The 22024-nt window shown below is 38.1% G+C and overlaps 1 long non-coding RNA gene across 1 annotated transcript; it reads right to left on the bottom strand.

Moving 5' to 3' along the window:
- Positions 1 to 5979: 5979 nt before the first annotated feature.
- LOC118566801 lies at positions 5980 to 14354 on the bottom strand. Its single transcript, XR_004933295.1, has 2 exons — positions 14127 to 14354; positions 5980 to 7669 (listed from the first exon to the last, which is right to left on the bottom strand). It is a non-coding gene; the product is annotated as an uncharacterized LOC118566801 (long non-coding RNA).
- Between the last annotated feature and the right edge of the window lie 7670 nt (positions 14355 to 22024).

The following is a 22024-nucleotide window of genomic DNA, read 5'->3' as shown; positions in this document are numbered from 1 at the left end:
GAAGCGTAGAGCTACAGGGAGAGTCGTCTGCATTGTCGATGGCTTTGCAGCAATCCCTCATACTGAGCAAGCATGAAGCGACAGTGGAAAGAAAAACCACCCATTAACGGGAAGGAAAAACCTCCAGCAGAACCGGGCTCAGTATGAACGGTCATCTGCCTCGACCGACTGGGGGTCGGTCTGGGGGTTTAAAACTTTTCAAACAACTTTAAAAATTTAGCTGTTTCAAGTAAACTATAAACGCTGGTAAAACCGTCTCTAAAAACATAAATGGACCAGAAGCAAGGTACACCCTGAACAGGCAGCTAGTCCATCAAAGGGCAACACAGAGACCAATAGGACAGACAATCATCAGATTCAGATTTTTCATGTTTATTTATTTATTGCTACATGGCAAAAAAAAATTTGCAAAAACAGTCACTTTCTGTCATACATTTCCCATGAGCAAAAGGAGCGGAACGAGGATAACATCTTATTTTGTCCACCCCTAGATGCTCATACACATCTAGATTAGGATAGACCAGCTGATCTCACATATATGTTTTTACACCGTGGGAAGAAGTCGAAATACCTACGGAGAACCAGGGTACACAAGCACATGGAGAACATGTCAACTCCATGCAGAAAGACCCCAGGCAGAGATTCAAACCCAGGATCTTCTACCTCCAAGGCAACAGCGCTCCACCATGTAGTCAAAAGTCACCCCAATATTTTGTTGATATCCTTTAATAAATCTCCTAATCTCCTCATAAACAACAGCTGCACTGTGAGGGGTTCAGAGGTTTATTACCGAACATTAGCAGACAGATTAGGGCTGATGTTTTGGAGAAGTTTAAAGTATTGTCAGGTAGAACTGAGCATCTCCCAGTTCAATTCATCATGTGAACATGGGTAAAGTATGGCACAGCAAACCTACTAAGACATGGCTGTCCACCTACACCAACTGACCAGACCAGGGAAGCATTAAACAGAGAAGCAGCCAAGAATAACTCTATGAAACCCAAAGCTATGAGTACAGAACAACTATAGTCAACACATCTAGCCTTTATGAATAAGGGGAGAGAAATAGCCTGTTCTTGAAAGGCTGCCAAGGGAGGTCTCGTAAAAACAAATTTCTCACAAGTCATAGCAGCAAAAGCAAACATAAAAGAACGATGAACACGAAGGTTCATCTTCCAGCAAGACAACAACCCAAGGCATGCAGAAACCGTTTGAATAATCTGGTTTATATCAAAACATTTATTTATCAGAATGGCCCAATCAAAGACCAGCCTTAAATCCATTTCGGAATCTGTGGCAAGACTTTAAAATTACACCCCACAGATGTGCTCCTTTTGATCTGTTTATAAAGAGTTAAAATTTTTATCTGATCTAAAAACTTGTAATAAACCCAGGATGTTTTGTAACATTTCTTGTATAATCAATTATTTAAGGGTTCAAAATAATTTTTGAACAAACAACTGCTCTCATCTTGTTGACAGAGACGAAAACAAATGAGCCCTGTGGCAAGAAAAAAAAGCCATCCAGCCCATTGGCACTGAATATATACAGCTTTATTTCCTCTCTCCTTTTTTCTGTCCTTTACTTGTCTTCCCTGACTGTTTCTCAAATTGTCCACTTAAAGTTGAAATTACAACTGTTCCAATTTCCTTCCCTGTCATCCTGACGAACAGTACTCTGTGACGACTGCTTTCTTTCAGACATCCTCTTCCTCCTCCTCTCACCACCTCTTTCATTCTTCTTCCTCCGTCTCCTCTGATTCATCATCTTTCCACCAAACTACCTCCCCCCTCTCTCATCGGACATCTTTCTCACATTGCTCATTGTGCTGATAGGATGAGTTCTTGACATCGGTCATTGGCCTTTGCCTCCAATTGTTAAAGTTCTTATTTACGCACATCTGTTTATCTGAATCTGTTCTCCTGTACTTTGGGTTTGGACTCCCATAACAATATCAGGCTTCTGAATATCCTCTTCATAAAGTTGTCAACCACACGGCCCTCTATGAGCCTCTATGAGCCTCTATGAGCCTCGTGTTTGTGTTCTACTTTTATACGAGGACATGACAAAGAATGGATGGGATGGTCTAGAGATGGTTTGCAGCTCATTAGTCCCGGATGAGCGACAGAATGCTGTTCATGGTGAAAGTACAATGCTTTCATATGTTGAAACAGAAATGAAAATCCTTGTTGAAGGTGCTCAGTTTTAAGATTGTTGTTGTATATTACAGAAAAGGCTGGACAAGTGTATTCCTTTCCCTTTTTGCTCTAGCAATCTGTTCTTACTATAATAATATGATTTGTTGTGACTTTTTTTCAGTGGAGGTCTCAGTTCACAGCTGATGGTTTGGAAAAGCACATTTGGATCTCGTTTTGTTTCTCTAGGAGCATTTTATATTAAATCTGATTTACGTAACTTCTTGTTTGGGTCGTCCTGACATCTCAAACCAAATTTATACGACAACATTCATGTACCTCTGATGGTTTCCTCGAGGGACTGGAGACAAAGTGCTTCTTGACACGTTGGCACATCTGATTACCAGAGCAGAGCTTTTAATTGTTTCCCATTGCTTTTAGATATCCTCAGACTTAATCTTGCCTCGTTATTCTCGTGTCACCACCCCACTCCCCTCTCTGCTTCGGTGTCTTCTTCCATTTATTCTTCCCCGCTGGCTGTTTGAAAACTAATGTCCTCATTAATAGTCGCAATGATCTGGACAGAAACTGAACGCAAATAATAACACAAGTTTTAATGATCCATTTATTCTAATAATGAGGAGGAAAAGTAACTCTTACAGAGAGAAGCGCCCCTGGTGTGACCCCTCTCTTGCTTGTTAAATTTCAACAAGTCACTGCTCAGTTGAGCCCCGTGTCTTTGCATCCTTTGGGCTTTTTAAATTGGACCTTAGTTCCCTTTCAGGCAAGATGTGTCAACTTTTTAAGTTACTCTGGAAGATAATGGCTTCTGAAAAAAATATGAATTTGCTAAAGCATTGAGTAATATAAAATAAAAGTGGCTGCAGCTAAAGCAAATCATTGTTAAAACTGACTCTTGACCTCACTTCTGCCACCATTGTTCAGTTATTATCTTGAATAGAGCAACATTGACTCATAAAGCCCTGAAATTCACAGCTTTGCAACTACTTAGAAAGAAATAAGGGAATACATTGCTTTTTACTTAATTGTTGGATTAATTGTTGGATACTGTAAAGAAAAAAAATCCTCCTTGCTTCTTTTATGGCTTTTTTTGTCAAACCCATCTGTTTCAGATTATCAGACTTTTAAAATTAGACAAAGATAAACTGAGCAAATGCAGAAATGAATTTTTTAAAAGATGAGTTTCATTCCTTAAGACCAAAAAGCTGTTCAAATCAACCTGTGAAAAAAGGTTTTGACCCCTAAATCAGGCCTTCGCAAAGCCTGGCGTAGGAGTCTTTCACCTGCTTTGGAGGTGTGCTGGTGAAGATTCTCAGTCATCCAGGTCATGGTCATTCCAAAAAAAGTAAAAAACAAAAGTCCAGTTGCTTTGTTTTTTACTTTTTTTGGAACTTGCTTTGGAGGAATTTTCCCCTACTCCTCTTTGTAGAATTGTTTTAATTCTGCCAGAGGTAGATTTTCAGTTTTAAGGTATTCCTACAGCGTTTTAATGGGATTGATATCCAGACTTTGAATAGGCCACACTAAACCTGCTATTTCCCTGGGCAGGCAGGGAACCCAATATTCAAGCCAGACAGTGTTTTTAAAAGGTTTATTAATAAAAACTTGGAGACAGTCAGAAAATATCTGCAAGAGCCAGCTGGGGACCAGGCAGTGATGAGAGCTGGCCCACTCACTGCAGATGCTAGATCAGAGTCTGGGAAACAGGCTTGGGTCATGCATGGGTGGCCAGAGCTGAGAAGGGCAAACAAAGTCCAAGGCCTAGGCATGGCTCGTATTCGTAGAACTGTCCAGGTCGAGGTCCAGCACACAGAAGCTTTGGAGGATGTCAACAAAAGCAAGGCAGGAAAACCCAGAAACATTATCAAGGCTGCAGCATGGCAGGCAGGCATGGAAAGCTTGACATCTACTCATATAAAGCTTTCAATAATCTGACTTTCTGCAACGGGCAGGTAACAGGTGTGTGAGATGAGCTTGACTGCAGTAGCAGATGCAGGAGATGCCGGACTGCAGACACGGTGAATAATCTTTGACGACAGCGGGCGGGATGTGTGGCAGACAGACCAGAATCACAACAAAACCTTTACTTTTGGTGGTAAATGAGCCATTCAGTAGCTATGTTTACGTGCACAAAATTTCACAATCGCATTGAAATGCATTTGGATAAAAAAACAAAAAATAATCGGATTGTACCGTTCATATGAGTGCACACAATCAATTAATCGGATCATAATGTGCGAGTATATTCACCTGGTTTTATTCAGAATTGAACCACTCCGACTGTTCTCAAATTTCCCTAAAAAACCCACAGAAGACGAACAGCTCCTGTCTTTGCTGAATAACAGAAAATAGCAAACAAAGCAGTAGTATAAAAGTTAATTTGTCTTTCCGAGCGCCCAGGCTGGATTTGCACCAGGTTCTGAAATGTGACTGAATAAATAATAATTTTGAGGTCTTGTAACGTTTTGAATAGAAAGGCTGTATCGGGAGCACAGACAGTTTTGCTTCCCGACTCAACACTGTGTAACGCGTCACATTTAAATCGGGCGCACATCTGCACTCAGGTCAGTTTGCCACATTCGGAATAACTTGATCCTGACAAGCGTCTACAGGCATGCTGATCAGATTATCAGTCGGCACAAACCACCCGTCTCAATCGGTTACAATTCCATTCCGATTGAGCTTAATCTGACAATATTCCGTTTGCTGTGTTTACATGACGTATTTTTATTCCGATCGGCCCTTAATGCCGATTACTTTTGTCCATGTAAACATAGCTCGTGTTGAACGTGCTGGTGTGTTTTGGGGTATTCTCCTGCTGTTTAACTCAAGTGCACTTAAGCTTAACTTTGCAAAGTGATGGTCCTTATTCTTCAGGGTCCTTTGGCTAGAGAGCAAAATTCACTGTTCCATAAATTCAGCAAATCTTCCAGATGATGATGAAGCAGCAAAGAAGCCTCAGACGCTCCATCACACTACCACCATCCAGATTTGCTGGAGATATGATTTTCTTTTTCAAAAATGTCTTATTTTTTACACCACATTTAGTAGCCGTTTTGTGTCATCAATTCACTGAATACTTTCCCAAAGGTCTTAGTGGTAATCAAAATATATTTTAGCATATCTGAGACAGGCCTTTGTGGTATTTTTGGCCAGCAGTAGTTTTGGCCTTGGGGCCTTCCAGCAGATGCCATGTGGTGTCGCCTCTTAGTGTTAAATTATTATGAACACTGACTTGAACTGAGGCAAATTAAGTCAGTAGTGCTTTGGATATTGTTCTGCCTTTTTCGGGGGTTTTTGGCGAGTTGTAGATGTGCTCGTCGACTAAACTCTGAAGGCCCGCCTTCCCTGGTAATTACCCCTGTTCCATGTTTTCTCCCTTTTTTGGACAATTGCTCTCACTTTGGTTCGCTGGAGTCCCAAATCTTTAGAAAATAACATTGTGACCCTTTTCAGGCAGACAGATGTCAAAGACATTGTTTGCTTATGTTTTTGAATTTCTTTAGATCAGAGCATGATGTGTAGCTTTTTGAAAGAAAACTTTAGCTTGTTGTATGTTGTCAGGCAGATTATATTAAAATGTTTTCTTCATTTTGTAGGTCTAGTGGTAAGCAGGTCTGGATGTGGTTAAGGAAGCTGATTTCAGTTTTTAAAACATGTGGTATATTGCAACTAATTCATAATTTAACTTTTTTTTGTTACATGGGACCAAGTTGGTTTGGATAACCCTTTTCCTTTTAAAATGCAAATATTTTTATATCACTGAGATTATTTTTGTCTGATATTAAATGTCTACATTAACATTGTAGAGATGTCAGTGACATTTTTTGGCTCCTTTGCCAACATCAAATACACATCCATGGATTTCAAATAATAATTACACATTCTAATGATAATGATTTTATAAACTATAGATAGCATTGCAGTTCTGCCGCTAATACCCCCAAACAACAAGCTGCTCCAGTCCAGTTGGGGAAAATACAGCAGAGGACTTTACGTCGGCAATGACATTATAATATAAACTGCATGCAACACTGTAGGAAACAGAAACATGATGGGTACTCAAGTGGTCTGACTATTAAGGGTCAGGATTTACTGCTTTGTAAGGTCATTGAGTCACTGCAGAAAAGTGATGAGCAGCAATCAAAGTTAAGTCTTTAAAATCAACCAACTCAAGTCTGCAAAACAACACAAGAGGAACTAAAACAAGAGGATGAAAACAACCAGTATGGACTTGAAAGTTTTGATCAAGCATTGCCACTCACTGAAACCTTGAACTTCAACCACTGTTTGAAACGATAATGTAACAATAATGACTGGATGATGTCCTGTTGTCTAATTCCACTAAGAGATCCAGCTATGATCTGGTCTAATCCTGACCTCTGCTAAGCCTGGGCTGTAATCAGCGATGGTATGTGCTCATATACCATAGGTTTATATAATAGTGGCCTAGTTTGCATAACCAACGGCTAGCGTGGTGCTTTTATTTTCAGGCCATATTTTGTTTTCTGCCTGGTACCTAAAACAAAGTAGGAAAACAATGCAGGTATTTGCTCTGGGACTTTTTCTCATTAAAAATGTTAATACACAGTTCATGTGGAAACTGAAAGAGACATTTCTGTGACCCAGTTAACTTTCAGCTTTAAAGGGCAGACCTAGAGACATGTTCTTCTAAATGCAGTCAGAACCATTTGTAGAGAAAAACACACGGTTTACATCATTGTTGTGAAAATGAACTAACCATGGTCAAAATACTTAAGCATAACAGTTTGATGTTATTATATTATCTTGAAATTGAACGGATGAAAGTCACAAATTACGAAGAAATGAAGACGATAGTTTTGGGTCGCATATGAAGTCAGTGTCTGAACTTAGAGCATAAATCTAGAGCAATTTATTTCAAGATAAAAAAATTATTTAAATAAACGTAAAAGGCAATTGTTGATTGTCCTGAAGTTTCTGCTTCAGTGTGCAGAGTTGTGGTTATTGCAGGTTGTAACTGAGCAGAATGTACGGTCTAGAAATTCAACTGTTTTTGCTTTATATAAGCTGAGTGTTGTATTTGTTTGCTAGCATTTCATGCTTTTCTATTTGTTTTAAAAGGTCACTGAATGATATTTTCACAAACAGCTTCCCTGCATACCTCAAATTAAACCACACACTGCAAACAAATAAATGCCTCCGTGTTGATTAATCAATAAAGCATCTTTCTTCGTTTTAACCAAGGAGAAAAAGTAACGTAAAAGTTCATCTGTCTGACGGCAGTCTTGTTTCTTCCCCGCTCCTCTGCGGGGTCAGAAGGCGCAGGCACACACCACAGCCACCACCACTATGTTGCCAATGGTCGCCAGCACAGCGATCCACAGCCATATGGTGTCACTGGACACTTTTCCATCATCCTCAGCTTCTGAGGGTCGTGAGTAACTGGCGTTGAGGTTGGACGTGGAGGTCTGCAGGGACGCGTTGCCATTATATGGAGAATCCATGAAGGCACCGCTCACAGCCGGAGAATGCTGGAGAGAAAAGCCAAAGAAGAGGTAAATAAGACAGTAAGCATCTCATTTTTCAGAGTGAATTCTTCCTTTTTTGTTTCCTTGCATGAGAGTCTATAATTGTTCTTTCTTTGGGTGGAATTTATAATTTGAAAGAAAGTCAAAATCATTTAAAAAGGTTGTGAAATAGTGCTGAAAAGGTACAGAGAACAATTCCTTACATTTTCGTAAAATAAATAAATAAAAGAGCTATTTTCAAAGCAGGAGATTCACTTTTTCTTGTTGCTTTGTCCACATGCAGTTAAGTGTAATTACATGTAAACATGTTAGAAGCTGTATTTTAATCGTTTTTTTTAAATGGACAGTAAAAATGCTCGCATGCAGCTTTATGTGGTATTAAACATACTTATTATTAAGCCCACATTACTGTATTAGAAATGTTTTTTTTATTAGTCTGATGTAATATTCCAATCTTAAATGTTATATTTTGATTAGCTGTAAGTAGGAAAGTATGCTAAAACATTTGTCTCCGTGTAAATAATCTTTAGAATGTGTTTGAATCATTGGGTTGAGTTAAATAACTTCTCAGTAATGTCCTTATTTATTAAATACAACTGTATCTTCAGAAACAAATGCTAGTAAAGCTATATCTGTCTTAGGTGACAGGTTGTTAGAACGTTATAGCATGTTTCTCAACCTCATGTGTTAGCAGCTTATTAAAGTGAGACTGCAAAAACTCTGGATTGGAATAAATATCAGACACTGTCAAGAATTAACATCTAAGAGAACCTGCAGTACTGGATTGAGACTCTTTACTTTCGTCACTGTTATAATTTCAAAAGGATTGGTCCTTAGAAGTTTAAACTTTGTTGCTCTGGCTGCACATTTTGGGGAAGTTCACAATCTATTTGGTTGGAACAATCCTGCACAAAAGGCCCATTTACCTTACTTAATGTGCTACTAAAACATCAGAAATAAGAATGCACCATAGACCAACAATCATTGTCAGTTACTCAAACACGGCTGTGTTGCACAGATCCAGACTACCCAGATAAAAGCCACAGAGGCACAGACACGCTATACAACCTCTACCCATAAAAACCCCAGTCGTGATATAAACAGAGGTGACAGATGAAACTCCATGACTCCCTGTAGAGAGAAATGTACCTTTAGTTGCAAACATGGACTTGTATCTTTGGAAGAAAAGAAACTTTCACAGTTTGCAAAAAATTCTTGCTTTCTGCTTTTAACGAGTACATCTTCGGACAAAGAAATTACCAACATTTTAGGCAACCGGTATAATGTCTAGACATTGTGCTTAGAAGGCTAACCCCACAGCTGTGTCTGGTCTCAGGACAGCTGCACTGCACAGCGGATGGAGGGAAACATCTCTAAGGGATAAATAAAGTGTGCTGTAAGCTTCACATGCAGCATATTTAAAGCCACAGGGACACAAACAGAAAACAGGACAAAAGAAGAAAAAAAGTGTACAGTTAAATAATCCAGTTTTGTCTCATGCTGGAGGGCTTCCACAGAAAAGAGATGCAATAAATATTTATGGTGCTTACAAATGAACAGAAAAGAAATGAGTGCGCATGCAAGCTTATTCGTGTTTATTCCTTGCAAAGACTCACATTCATAGTCTCTAAACAGTTCATGTCTTGCTTGTGTTGATGCCAGCTCTTTGGGGCTATGATAGAGGTGCGCAGGTGTTTAGCTGAAACACATCCGTGTAAATGTCACTTTTTGTAACCTACAAGCTTTTAATATAAAAGCAAGCTTGGATGGTTATACTCTGACGCAAATCAAATACTTTAAATTGGTTGCCACCTATAAGACAGTATTCCACTTCCCCTGTTGATGTCACAATAGACGCACGTTATCAAGTCATTGTACTCATTTTACGAAATATATCCTTCAGTGTTGTTGTTTTTTTCTTGTGGACTGCAAAAAGATTCTAAGCTATACTTGAAAACAATGCACTTCTGGAATATTTTGCAGCAAAAAAACACATGGAAGCAGTTTATGGAAAGAAAGAGCTCAGCAATCATTGAAAATCATTTTGTCTTTTAAAAAAAGATACAATCTGTTAAATTGACACAACTGATGATTATTTTCTTAATGTCTGGGCCATGTTGTCCTGCTGGGCCAATATGGATGACCCATCTACGATGGATGCAAAGTTAGCGCCCAGACTGCCACTTCAGTTACCGAGTCATCTCGCCATGTATGTTGGCAATTAGAAAAATAGTGCTGCGTGAATCTAAAAATCAAAAACTTTATTCTACACATCACTTCTCCAAAAATGTAATTATTTGCCCCGAGGATATTTGCAAACAGTAAACTATCTTTTTCATGTTGCTTTTGGAGCGATGGCTTCTTCATCTCTGAGTGGACTTCCAGTTCATGCTGGTAAAGGTCCTGTTTCTGTAAGCAATGACACATTTTGCACCAAAATACATTTATCCCTCTGACATCGGACCTGCTTCCTCTCTGAACACCATCACACATGTACATTGCCGTGCTGTTTTCTACTTGAATAGAATTGTTTCAACATGTTAACAGGGCACCTTCAAGAATATAGGATTTTACCCAAAGATGAGACAAACTTTTTGAGGTCCACAGTTCTCTTCCTGATATCTTGGCTGATTTCTTTCAGTATTTCCATGATGTCACAAAAGGCGGCAGTGTGTTTGGGTGCGTCCTAAAAGACATCAACAGATGTGCCTCTATTTAAATTAACCTAGAAGATGCTTATAAAGCCATGACATCATCATCTGGGATTACCCAAATAGTTTAAATTCATAGTAATCTGTATGAAAAAAGAATAATAGTACATTAAGATACTATGAGAAAATAATAATAATAATAATAATAAATAGCTTATAAATCTCTTTTTCATTATTCTGGCATTAAGCAAACATACATAATTTGGGTAATCCCAACGGAAATGCTAGAAATGTTAAAAAGAAATGTTAGATCTTATGTAATGCCGGACAGTAAACATCAAATGCATATAAAGTTGCTGCTTGTGAGTTATTTCTAGAAGGTATACATAATTCTATGCAATTGAGACATAAACTAGAAATGAAAAAGTTGTAATAATGGTGTGAAATGCAAACAGCAATAGTTTTTTTTTTTCAGATTTAATAACTGTGAGTGTTTTAGATGTATAACCAAAACTTTCTTAAACAGTGATATTCATTTCCTCTACCGCCATCTGAAAGTTATTAGTTGGATGTTAACATCAGCATCATCTTGCCCATCAAGATAGATTACCAGTCATACAAACTGCCAATGAGCCCATCCCTACCAGTTATCCCCCATCATGACCCCCCCCCCCCCCCCCGCATTAAAAGCCTATAACACCGCTATCACTCCAGTCAATGCCAGAAGAAGAAAGTCCGAAATTCATCCATTCAATCAACTACTTTGGATTTGCTCGTGTTCCAAAACTGCACACACTGTCACTCTACTGGCATATTATGTAACTTGCTAAGACAATACAAGCAGAATTTGGCATTTATGAGTGGCAGGCATGAAAACCAATTAAATGAGAACATGGAAAAAATATATATACTTGTACCAGTTTATGTTCTGAGGACATTCATTGTCTATATGGCCAGAGTCAAACTCTGGGACAAACTTAAGGTTGCTCCCCATGCAGCTCTTATTCTTTCTGATCGTGCTTATATCCCTTTTCATCTTGGTTGCATTCCTTAGAAATGTGCTAAGAGCCGCTCGTCCATCATAATTTAAATTAATGCCAGCTGAGCATCTTGAAACCCACTGCTCGCTGCCATCTGTGACTTCTCCGGCCCAAATTCACAGTGAAAACTTTGCAGTCTGCAGTCCTTTTAAAAGCTTAGTATTTTTGTAAATCCCTGTCAGGGAAAATTTGTCCAGCTCTGTTTGTTATGTTGTAATATGACTAAAAGAGTTCCTCAAACAGTGCAATTAGTATAAACAGTTTGGGTTTGACCCTTTTGTAATGTAGCTAAGAGGATTAAAGACCTCCCGTGATATCTATGACATCCTACTAATGTACTTTATAAAACTGATTATCTGTCATTATACAGGCACAATCGCTTTATATTTCGTGGTATCCGATAATCCCAGTTAGCTGGATGTTGCATGCTTAATTCCTCAGGTTTAATAAAAAAGGAAGGAACAGAATTCCTGTGCGCAAATGATCATTTGGAAGATTTCCCCCTGCATGCTGCTGCATCATACAGAAGATGAGTGTGAGAAGAAATGTTTTCTATAAAAGTGGGGACACTGAACTTTACTACAGCATTCAAACGCCTCTGCCTAAAGGTGGAGTCTTGTTTTGAAGCGGGACAACAAAGGTCATCAACAAAACTACCTGCGAGCATTTCCAGCCACACGTCTGGAATACAAACCACAAGTTTGCTTTTAGATCCTATCTGCTAAAAAGGCTAAATATACAATGTATGTCTCCTCTCTGACATTACTGCTTATCGTAGCTCAGATCACATGATAATTAGAACACATTGTTTCTTGCATTAGTCACAATTAGTCTAGGTTTTGCACTATCCTTTTATCGAGCGGCAGTTCTCCATGTTTTTGCGGATTATGTATTAAAGACGGGTTTTCAGAGCAATTATGGTACCAGCTTGTTTTTTATATATAAAAAAAAATACTTACCTTAATTCATCAGATTTAAAAGAATTTTAGATTTAAAAGGGTTTAAAAGAATTTCTAAATATCTCAGGTAAATCAGAATTTTTTTTTTCAGATTCAAGTAGAACTATCCATTAAAGCACAGATGCCTCAGACGCCTCAGCTTTGTAATAATTGGAAAGTAATTAGTTAAAAATTGTTACTATAAGATGTCATTGATGCCACCAACACCCCCCCCCCCAACCCCTCACACACCCCAACACACACACCAACACAACAACCTGAACTCACTTAAGACGAATCACCAGAAATCTGGATTTAAGGTCTTTAAATTATTTTTTATCATTAAGTTTATCATTAAATCCTAATTCATCTTTTTTTCCCCAATATCAGATGCTTCAGTTCTGCACTTTGTCAATGTTGGATGATCATCGGCAGATAGCTGGTGGGAAAAGGCTCACTTCCGGACAGGCACACATTAAACCATGTTTAAACTCACTGCACCCAGTATCAACACTAAGATGGGTAGAAAAGCAGCAATCTGTTCACACAGACTTTAGTTAGTTATGTAAGGAACTGACCTCTTTTTTTACATGGAAAAAGAGTTCACAACCTCTTTACAATACGGCTGCAGCTGACAAGTAATCCTTTTTAGAGGTTTTAGACTCTAAACATTTTCCAAAAACAATTATTTAGCTTTACATCCTAAAACTTGCATGACTTAAGTAAACATGCTTAATCTTTAAGAGACCCAATAACTACAGTCATATTCAATAAATTACAATTTTGTTCAAAGTTATTTTATTCCAGTAACTCAATTCACCAAGGGAAACACATTATATAGATTAACACAGACTGATGATGTTTACAAGCATTTATTTCTGTTAATTGTGTTTCTCCCCCACCTCCAGCTAATAAAAACACAGCATTTAACATTAGAAACTTGCAATGGCCCAATAAAAAAGGAAAAAATATTTAATCAGAAATTGGGGCTTTGTGAGAAGTATGTTTATTCCAGGCCAAAACATTTTGTTGTTGTTGTTTTATTAGATACATTTAATATGACAAACAAGCCTCTTAGACATGCATATTCTAATTTGATGAATATGACTGAATATTATTAAAATGAGAAATGCCAAACGTGACAGTCAAATAGATTGTTTATCTCTTTTTGTTCCTAGGAATTTCCCTCTGTCGCATTAAAAATAAAATGAAGCATAGATATAAGTTCTAAAACTTAGTAAAGTAAGGTAACTTGTAGTTCTCAAAGATGTTCATCAGCCAGAACAGCAAAAGATGAGAAACTGTGGATGTAGACTCTGCAAGTGGGTCACATCAGTTCACACAAAGCAAGGCAACCTTGCAAAAAGCACTGCATTTCATCTAAAGCCAAAACCAATGAAGTTTTACAGCACAACCTCACAGGAATAAAATGCTATTACATTCTATTTAAAAGCCTTTTAATGGCACTAATGTCCCATCATGTGTCCACTCTACTCTGTGCAGTAATCAAGTCCACATTTTTGCATTTGGCAGGCAAAATACTCCTCAGAAGGAGCTCTGACTGCTTGTTTTAGTCAGGATTAATTCCTCATTCAGAGCAGAAGGGCACTGCGTCCTCCTAGCATGTCGTAATGTGAACGGCAATCACTTGAGGTTGTTCCAAAAATGGTAATTCTCAATTATTAAGCAATTAGACAGGTATTTAAAAAGGGTGTTTACACAGGTTGCTTTGTACTTTAATTTTATCCTTTCTCCCCATTTCATGCTACACATGTTAAAACATTGACAACAAAAAAACAGGCAAGAAATAAATAAGAGGAGTTCCACTTACTGCCGGCTGCTGTTAGAAGAAAAAGATGAGTTATTGCGTTGCAGCGTGTCCCGTCCTACTCTCTGACTCGGAGTTGGAGCATCTACAGACAGGGACAGGGCAGTGCTTCATAAGAGTGAGAGGCATAACTCCGTCCGAGAGACAGAGGGAGATAGCTGGGGTGTACACTAAGAGGGAGAGACATCGCTCCCAGTCATCGCCAGAGAGTGCACTGGGAGATCATGAGGGTGCGTGACAGATCCTGCTGTGAGACAGTGCTGCTGCACTGCACGTGTGTTTGAGGGCAAGTCTGTGAACATCCTGTGGCTTTGTCTGGACAGAAATAGTGATTTGTGTCGGTTCCAGAAGACCGATTTAAATGGCTGAAAACAGCTTAGCCTGCCGTCAGTAACGTCGCACAAAATGACTACAGCACATCTGCCGATTTGTTCGGTAGAATCAACCCTTAAAAATGAAAATGATAGCTTGAATTGTGTTAGCAAAGGTGCCAGGTTATAGCTCGTGTTTAATCCTCCTAATTAGAAAAATGCATCCTGTCTGAACTGATCAAGTATGACTTAGATGATAAACAGGTATAAAGGCAATGTGAAGCTTTCTTTCACATAATGGTTTCACCGTACAGCAAAAGATGTCTATTCTATTCAAAATGAGCCAGTCAACCTCAAATAACCTTGCTCATCATGTGTGTGAGTTCACCCAACATTATGTGTTTGTGTAATCAGAGGAGGCATGCCTCTATTTCAGCAGTGTTGCCGGGCAACATGACCTATGGCATAAAAGTCGCCGATGTCCCTCCTTATCCTTTTAGAACAATGGCTGGAAACTGATGAGGAGAATCTTTTAGCGGAGCTTCCATGGAAGTTTATGGAAGCATATATTTTTCGTCTCATTGGTTCGAGCATTTCAAAGCTGTGGAGAGCATAAACCTGAAGTTCAGGGATTTTTCTGTGTGGAATTACTTCAAAGCATCTTTGTACGATGTTAAAAACCACGAATGGAGACCCAGAACAACTAGTCAAAGTAGCAGTAGCTGCAACAACGGCAGACCAGAAGCTCAAGAAAGGAGTAAAGATGAAGATCGATAAGCGTAGCTACCAGAAGGTGGTGGGTCAGGATGGCTCAGTAGTGTCGTTAGAGCTGAAGCAGACCTGCATCGCACTGATACTTAACATATTAGCATGTCTGAACTGTGCAATGGGGAACCTAAAAGCCTTTTAAGCTTCTTTCCAAGAGCTGGAAAAGAGTCATTGTTTTCACTCTTTATATGTACATCAACATGGGTTTTGATTTGGATAGAACATCGTCGCTGAGAAAGCCCGTGCTTTAAATTCGCCAGCATCTGTTGTTTAAAAATGTATTATTGAAATAAGTTGACTTTTTAAAAAAAGAAAAGTTAGGGAGTCTTTGCAGAAATATTCTTGCCCTTTGAACTTTTCTAATTACGTTATCTGTATTGGGGTGTTATATGATGGACGAATAAAACAATGTGCATGCATAGCTGGAAAAATAACAAAAACACGAATCGTTGCAAATCAAAGTTACAGATGAATTAACTCCAATTAGTCAAAATGTAGCAGATTATTGCATGTTCTGACTGAGGATAGAATATAAGGTTGTCTTGCACTCAGAAAGTTGTGGGTTTGATTCTAGCTTCCACTTTTTTTCTGGAACAGAGCCATTGTAGGGGGAGTGGTGGCCTAGCGGATAGAGCATTGTGCTTGTGACCCAGAGGTTATGGGTTCAACTGCCAATCTGAGTCCCTGAGCAAAACCCTTAACCCCAGATTGCTCACTGGGTGTTGCACAGTGGCAGCCCACTGCTCCCCAAGGGGATGGGTTAAATGCAGAGAACAGATGTCATTGGATATATGTTACAATAAAGATGATTATTATTGACTGACTTATTGTTTTTTATGGTGCTCCCATACCAGTTACTGTCCTAAATAAAAAAGGGGTTTCTTTTATTGTACAGATATCTCACTCTTTCTTTTAAGCTTGGACAGATGCAGTGAGGAGCTGCAGCAAACTGATTTCTTATTTGAAATACTATCCTTGTGTTATATTTGGATGCTATGTACCATGTAAAAAAGGATTTAGACATTCAGTTGCTTAAAACTGTCTTCCTGAGTTGTTATCAGACAGTTAGATATGGATAGATTGATTGCACAGTCAATGTCCTTAATGTGAAGCAAAGCCGTGTAGATGGTTTGCACAGAGAATATATCACACAATCGTGTCAGAATATGTATATTAGCATAACATAAAGGCCTCTTTTTATTTTATTTTTGTAATTATCATGTTCATTCATATTATGCTTGAACAGCTATCTTCTGAATAACATTGCTCCCCATTATTCTGTGTAGTTATTATCACATATACTGACAGCAGGAGAGGAGTGGGTTCTCCCGATCAAGCGCTTTCGCAGAAGAGCTTAATCGGGAGTTACAAAAGCAAACACTCATGCTATAATTAAGAAGAAGGGCAGTTGTTCAGCTGCATGCTGTCACGAGTGAATCACTTCGAGTCACAACGTACGCAGTGCTGAACGTGCTTTTCGTGTGACCGAGTGATCCTCGATGACATTGGAGAGTGAACACGCAAACACCGAGCCCCAGAGAGCCATGGCCGAAGAAAGCATCCGTCACCAAATAAGTTAGCTGCCTTTCCGAATTTGCACATGGGAGCCCCCACATCTGCAGACGACAAGTAACTGAAATCAGAAATGCTTCCTGGGTAGGTGCTTCTGTATTGCATTAATGTGTACGTGTGTGTAGGGTGGGCTCACATTGGTGTTGTTGTGTGAGTGCGTGTGAGAATGAAATCAAAGGCAAGAGCGATCATGTGTATTTCTGCATGTTTCATGTGCATGGTCTTCTGCGAATGACACGGAGCCACGTTCGCTGGGGAAAAAGCAGTGCTGCACTTTTAAACTGCTAGTTAACTGTGATTGTTCAGTTATTTTATAATAAATAACACAGGACGATAATCCTGCTAGATTTGCTATCACGAAGAACAGACTTTAGGAGCATACCGTCAGTAAAAATTATCAATTAAAATAATAATTTAGTCTAGTTCCTAAACATGAGGACAGCACAGAAGACACCTCACATTAAAACCATACTTACTACAAATGACAACAGACACCAATCTGGGTCGGCAGAAGGTTGACTTCTCATGTTGCTTTTGTGGCTCTCCCAACCTCAGATGTTTAGACCAAAGCCTCATTTCTCCTGTCATATATTTTTTTCTTCTAAACCAGTGCATTATTTGTGATAAAATCTTATTACAGGTCAGGAATACATTAAATAGGTGTAGAGATTTATAGTTGTGAGCCAAAGGCCATTAAGCAGAACGCAGGCTAGGTAGCCTGGTCCGGCTTATCGTCCAACCAATAGTAGCTTTTAGTTTTACTCCAAGAGGAGCAGAACAGCAAGAAGTAATAATTTTAATTGTATTTGATTGCTTGTGACTAAGGTAGCATTTAATTCTTGATCTTTCTAAATATTTCTGTTAAAAAAAAAAAAACATTTTAATTCTTTGTCCATCAACAATCAATAATTCAATCAATCATCTTTATTCCAGACACAAGGTTGGTCCACAGTAGAGTAAAATGAGAAAGATAAAAAAAAAAAACACATACAGAAAGATAAATAAAATAGCAGGTTCTAAAAAGAAATTAAAAAACAGCATGATACTGTTCACTGGGTTAAAAATAAATGAGGACACCAGTGATTCCACAACCGCGAGGTAAATGTGACTGTATTCAGTGCAGGGTTTACTAACACTGCAATTATGCCGTTAAATGACACACATAACCTACACATACACCTGCACTGAAGGTTTCTAAGCACAGCAGGACATATGGGTACAGCAAGATTTGCTAACATATGGCTAGCACTGCCTCATCTAGTTTGAGTAGTAGCCTCATAGCGTCATTGTGTGCTACTTACCGTTTCTGCATGCTGCCTCTTGGGCAGTGTGCATGGGAGTATAAAAGGCTTTAAAAAGAGCTATTTTGCAGAAGGAGGGCACATACCAAATTTTCTGATCAGCATTTTAGCTTTTGCACACAACATGCGATACTGCCTATAAATGTCACAATCGTCAGACAGCTCATCTTTTATGTAGTGCCCCAAGTATTTAAACTCTTCACATATGTTGAGGACATCACCAGACAGGGAGAAGAAGTTATTAAATGCTTATTTCTAATAATCATAGTGTTGCTCCTCTTGGCATTATACTTTATGTCAAAGTCATAACCATATTGAGAGCATACCCTTAAAAGTTGTTGATGGCCAGCATTGTATGGACATAGGACCACCAAGGCATCCGCGTACATCAGATGGTTGATTATGCAGTCGCCAACTATACAGCCTGTTTTACAACAATTTAAAAGCTTTGATAGTTCATCCATATAGATGTAAAGAGACAAAAAGACAGTACACGTCCCTACCTTACTCTGGTGCCAACAATAAATGCATCAGACACGATGTTACCCCATTTCACATACATTAGCTAATGCCGGTATCAATAAACAAGGATTCTAATTAAATTCTTTGGTACTTATCTGTTGCATAGCTTGTGAGACAGCTTTTGATGTGTCACACGGTCAAATGCTTTCGAGGCATCAATAAAACACAAAATGTTGCACATGTCTGTGCCGTGTTTAATTTTAAAACCAAATAGGTTGTCAGAGGTCAGGACAATCTCCTCCAACCTTTGACAGACCACTAGCTAGGGCCATGGGTCAGTAATTCTCTAGAGTTAATCTTATCAGCTTTGTCCTGAATAATGGGTACTGGTATAGTGGATTGCATTAATTTAGGTAGCAGACCATGAATTAAAAAGCCAGTGAAACAAATCGAAAGTTACACACTGTGTTTGCTGTGTTCTCAATATTAATAAGTACTTTTTATACATTATTATATTATATTATATTATATTATATTATATTATATTATATTATATTATATTATATTATATTATATTATATTAGCAGCACCAGTGTAATAATCATTGTTTTTTTAAAGCAATTAAATCATTACATATTTTTGTTTTGAACATTTGTGTTAACACTGTGATATAAGACTGGTATTTTTGCCCAGGTTATCGCACTGTGAAATATTCACACCAACCCATGTCTATAGGCGCTTTTCCATTACCCGTGGAAAGCGCCAGGCTATTGAAATATGAGTTAGTGAGCTTGACAAATAGGTACAATTAAACATGTTGTTTAAAACTCAGGATGTCACTTTTCAAAAAATGTAATCTGCCGAATAACAGGATTTAAAAACAAGGAGGACTGTTTTATGTTTGCATTTTATATATTGTTAAGTTTTCAAATGATTCCAGCTTCCTCCATCTTTGGCCATTCATACGGAAATATATGGAGAAAAAAAATAATCAGTGAATGATAAAAAAGACAGGAAGAATAGAAAAGAGAGAAAGCAAGGGTGAATAAACACAGCCTCCCAGCAGCCAGATGTTCCTTTTCACTGTGGAACATCTGCCATAAAAAATGGAAAATCTACAAATGATGCAGAGAGAGACCCAGATAGAGAAAATGAAAACACGCATGAGGAGGGCAAAAAAAATGAAGATGGAAAAACATTTGTAACTATGTCATGTTTACTTTGATCATCAGTTGAAAATATGTTTGTGTGTCACATCTGGACTGTGTATGACCCAAGCCTGTTCAGTATGCACAATATACTGTTTGTTTTATTAATGGAAAAGTATTTGCTTTGAACATGCTATTTCTGAAAACCTAATATCAATGCAGTCTAGACGTATTTTTTTTTTTTTAACTAACATACTAAGGTTAGAATTGCTTTCTCAAATACACGTTCACCTGTGACACATGTTTATTCTGCTGCAGCAAAACTTGACCTGTAGCCCCCAGCCACTGCTAAACTGATAAGCTTTTCAAAAGAAACGGACAACTTCTCTAAAATACACTTCACATGTAAAATGAGAATATACTAAATGATAATTCAAACTATTTCATAAACATAAAAATATTGCTTTAGCAAGTCAATATAATGCGCAGCACTTTGCATTTCTATCGTCAAATGGTCATATGATTAAAAAAGAAAATTAAAATGTTTTACCAATGTAATAATTATATTAATCTTTATTTTTCATTGTAACCTTGTCAATCAGAATGAAAATGTTCCTCTGCATTTAACCCATCCTTTGAGAAGCTCTGCGATGCCCGGAGCGTATTCCTGGGATAAGGGTCTCAGGAACCCAGAGTGGCAGTCTGGGAATCAAACTAGGGAACTTGCAGCCTTCCCAGGCACATGCGCCCTGCTCTGAGGGCCACCACCATTTGTGATGCATAATTTGATTAAATTCAAATGAGTCTCAGTAGATGAGCATTTGCCCTGAAATAATGGACACTACGCAATTTAAGTCAAAAAGTAGTAGCAGCTTAAAGTGATCCTCATAACTTTGAGTTATTGGGTTGTGCGTTGACAAGAAAATGCTGGTGAACAAATATATCCTCGAGGAATCTCCGCTGACTGGCTTTATGCCAGGGGTGGGGGAAGAAAGCATTAAAGGGAAGAAAAAACAATAAATGAGTTCAAAGTGAGGGGTGATACAAGTTATATTTTTTCAGCTTAGGGTAAAAAAAGACAAGCTTCTTAGCACAACAAGAAACATTGTCCTTAACCATATAATGAGACCATTAATTGGTCTGATGATATCTGTGCTTATAGCACACAGAGGGAAGATGGACTTGTAAATAAAGCATCTGATCATAACCAACCAAAGACAGTTTTCAAATCCCACACTTATTGTGAACAGGTATCTGCCTCGTCTCACCGGGGGTTAAAAAAGACAGAGCAAAGACAAAAAAGAAACCACAGAAGCACACATTGATCCACAATTTTCATCAGAACTCTTGCTGCAGCATTTTGGATCAGCTGAAGACTTCGGGCTGTATTCTGTGGACTTCCTGATTGTAAAGAATTACAATAGTCCAGCCTTGAAGTAACAAATACATAGACAAGTTTTTCAGCATCACTCATGGACAAAAACATTTCTATTTTTGTATTCTGGAGGTGAAAAAAAGGAAACCCAGGAAACCTGTTTACTATGGGATTTGAATGACATGTCTTGGTCAAAAATAGCACCAAGGTTTTTTTTTTTTTTTTTTACTTTATTACCAGAGGCCAATTTAAAGTAATTAATTGATTAATTAAGACTTTTTTTAAGGACTTTGGACAAAAGATGATAACTTTGTCTTGTCAGAATTTAAAAAAAGAAAATTTACGGTCATACATGTTTTGATGTCATCAAGACATGGCTGTAGTCTAAGTAATTGATTGGATTCATCAGGATTTATGAATACATATATCTGAGTGTCATCATCATAACAATGGAATTAATCCCATGCTGTGTGATAATTTTAACAAGGACTGAAATCTGTGGTACTCCACAAGTGACCCTGGAGTTGGAAGAAGATTTATTATTAACATGAACAAACTGGAATCTGTCAAACTGATAAGATTTAGCTTGTAGATATTGAGTATAAATATTAATATAGAAGTACTATGTACTGTACAATGTGTGTGTTTTTCCCCTCCTTATTCGTTTACAGCCCAAAGTAAAACTACACAAGTCTTGAATCTTGAGACACTATTGCATTCAGAATATCCTGAGAGCAGGCAGTTAAAAATATGGTCAACAGCAAAGAAAAGATGATAAAGATAAGCAATAGCAGGAGCTGAAAACAGAACTGAAAAGATGGAGATGATAGCAGCTTTGATCAGGGTTCTATATTGCAACATGATATGGCCTTTCTACTTTTTTTATCTAGATTTAAAATACAATTATTTTTATTGCACTACCAAACCAGCAAAATAAACAGCATAAAACAGCATTGTTGCATAA

The sequence above is a fragment of the Fundulus heteroclitus genome, chromosome 18, assembly GCF_011125445.2.
Source record: "Fundulus heteroclitus isolate FHET01 chromosome 18, MU-UCD_Fhet_4.1, whole genome shotgun sequence".
Taxonomy (NCBI): Eukaryota; Metazoa; Chordata; class Actinopteri; order Cyprinodontiformes; family Fundulidae; genus Fundulus; species Fundulus heteroclitus.
Note: the sequence above shows the minus strand (reverse complement) of the source record. Positions and strands in the feature narration are given on the sequence as shown.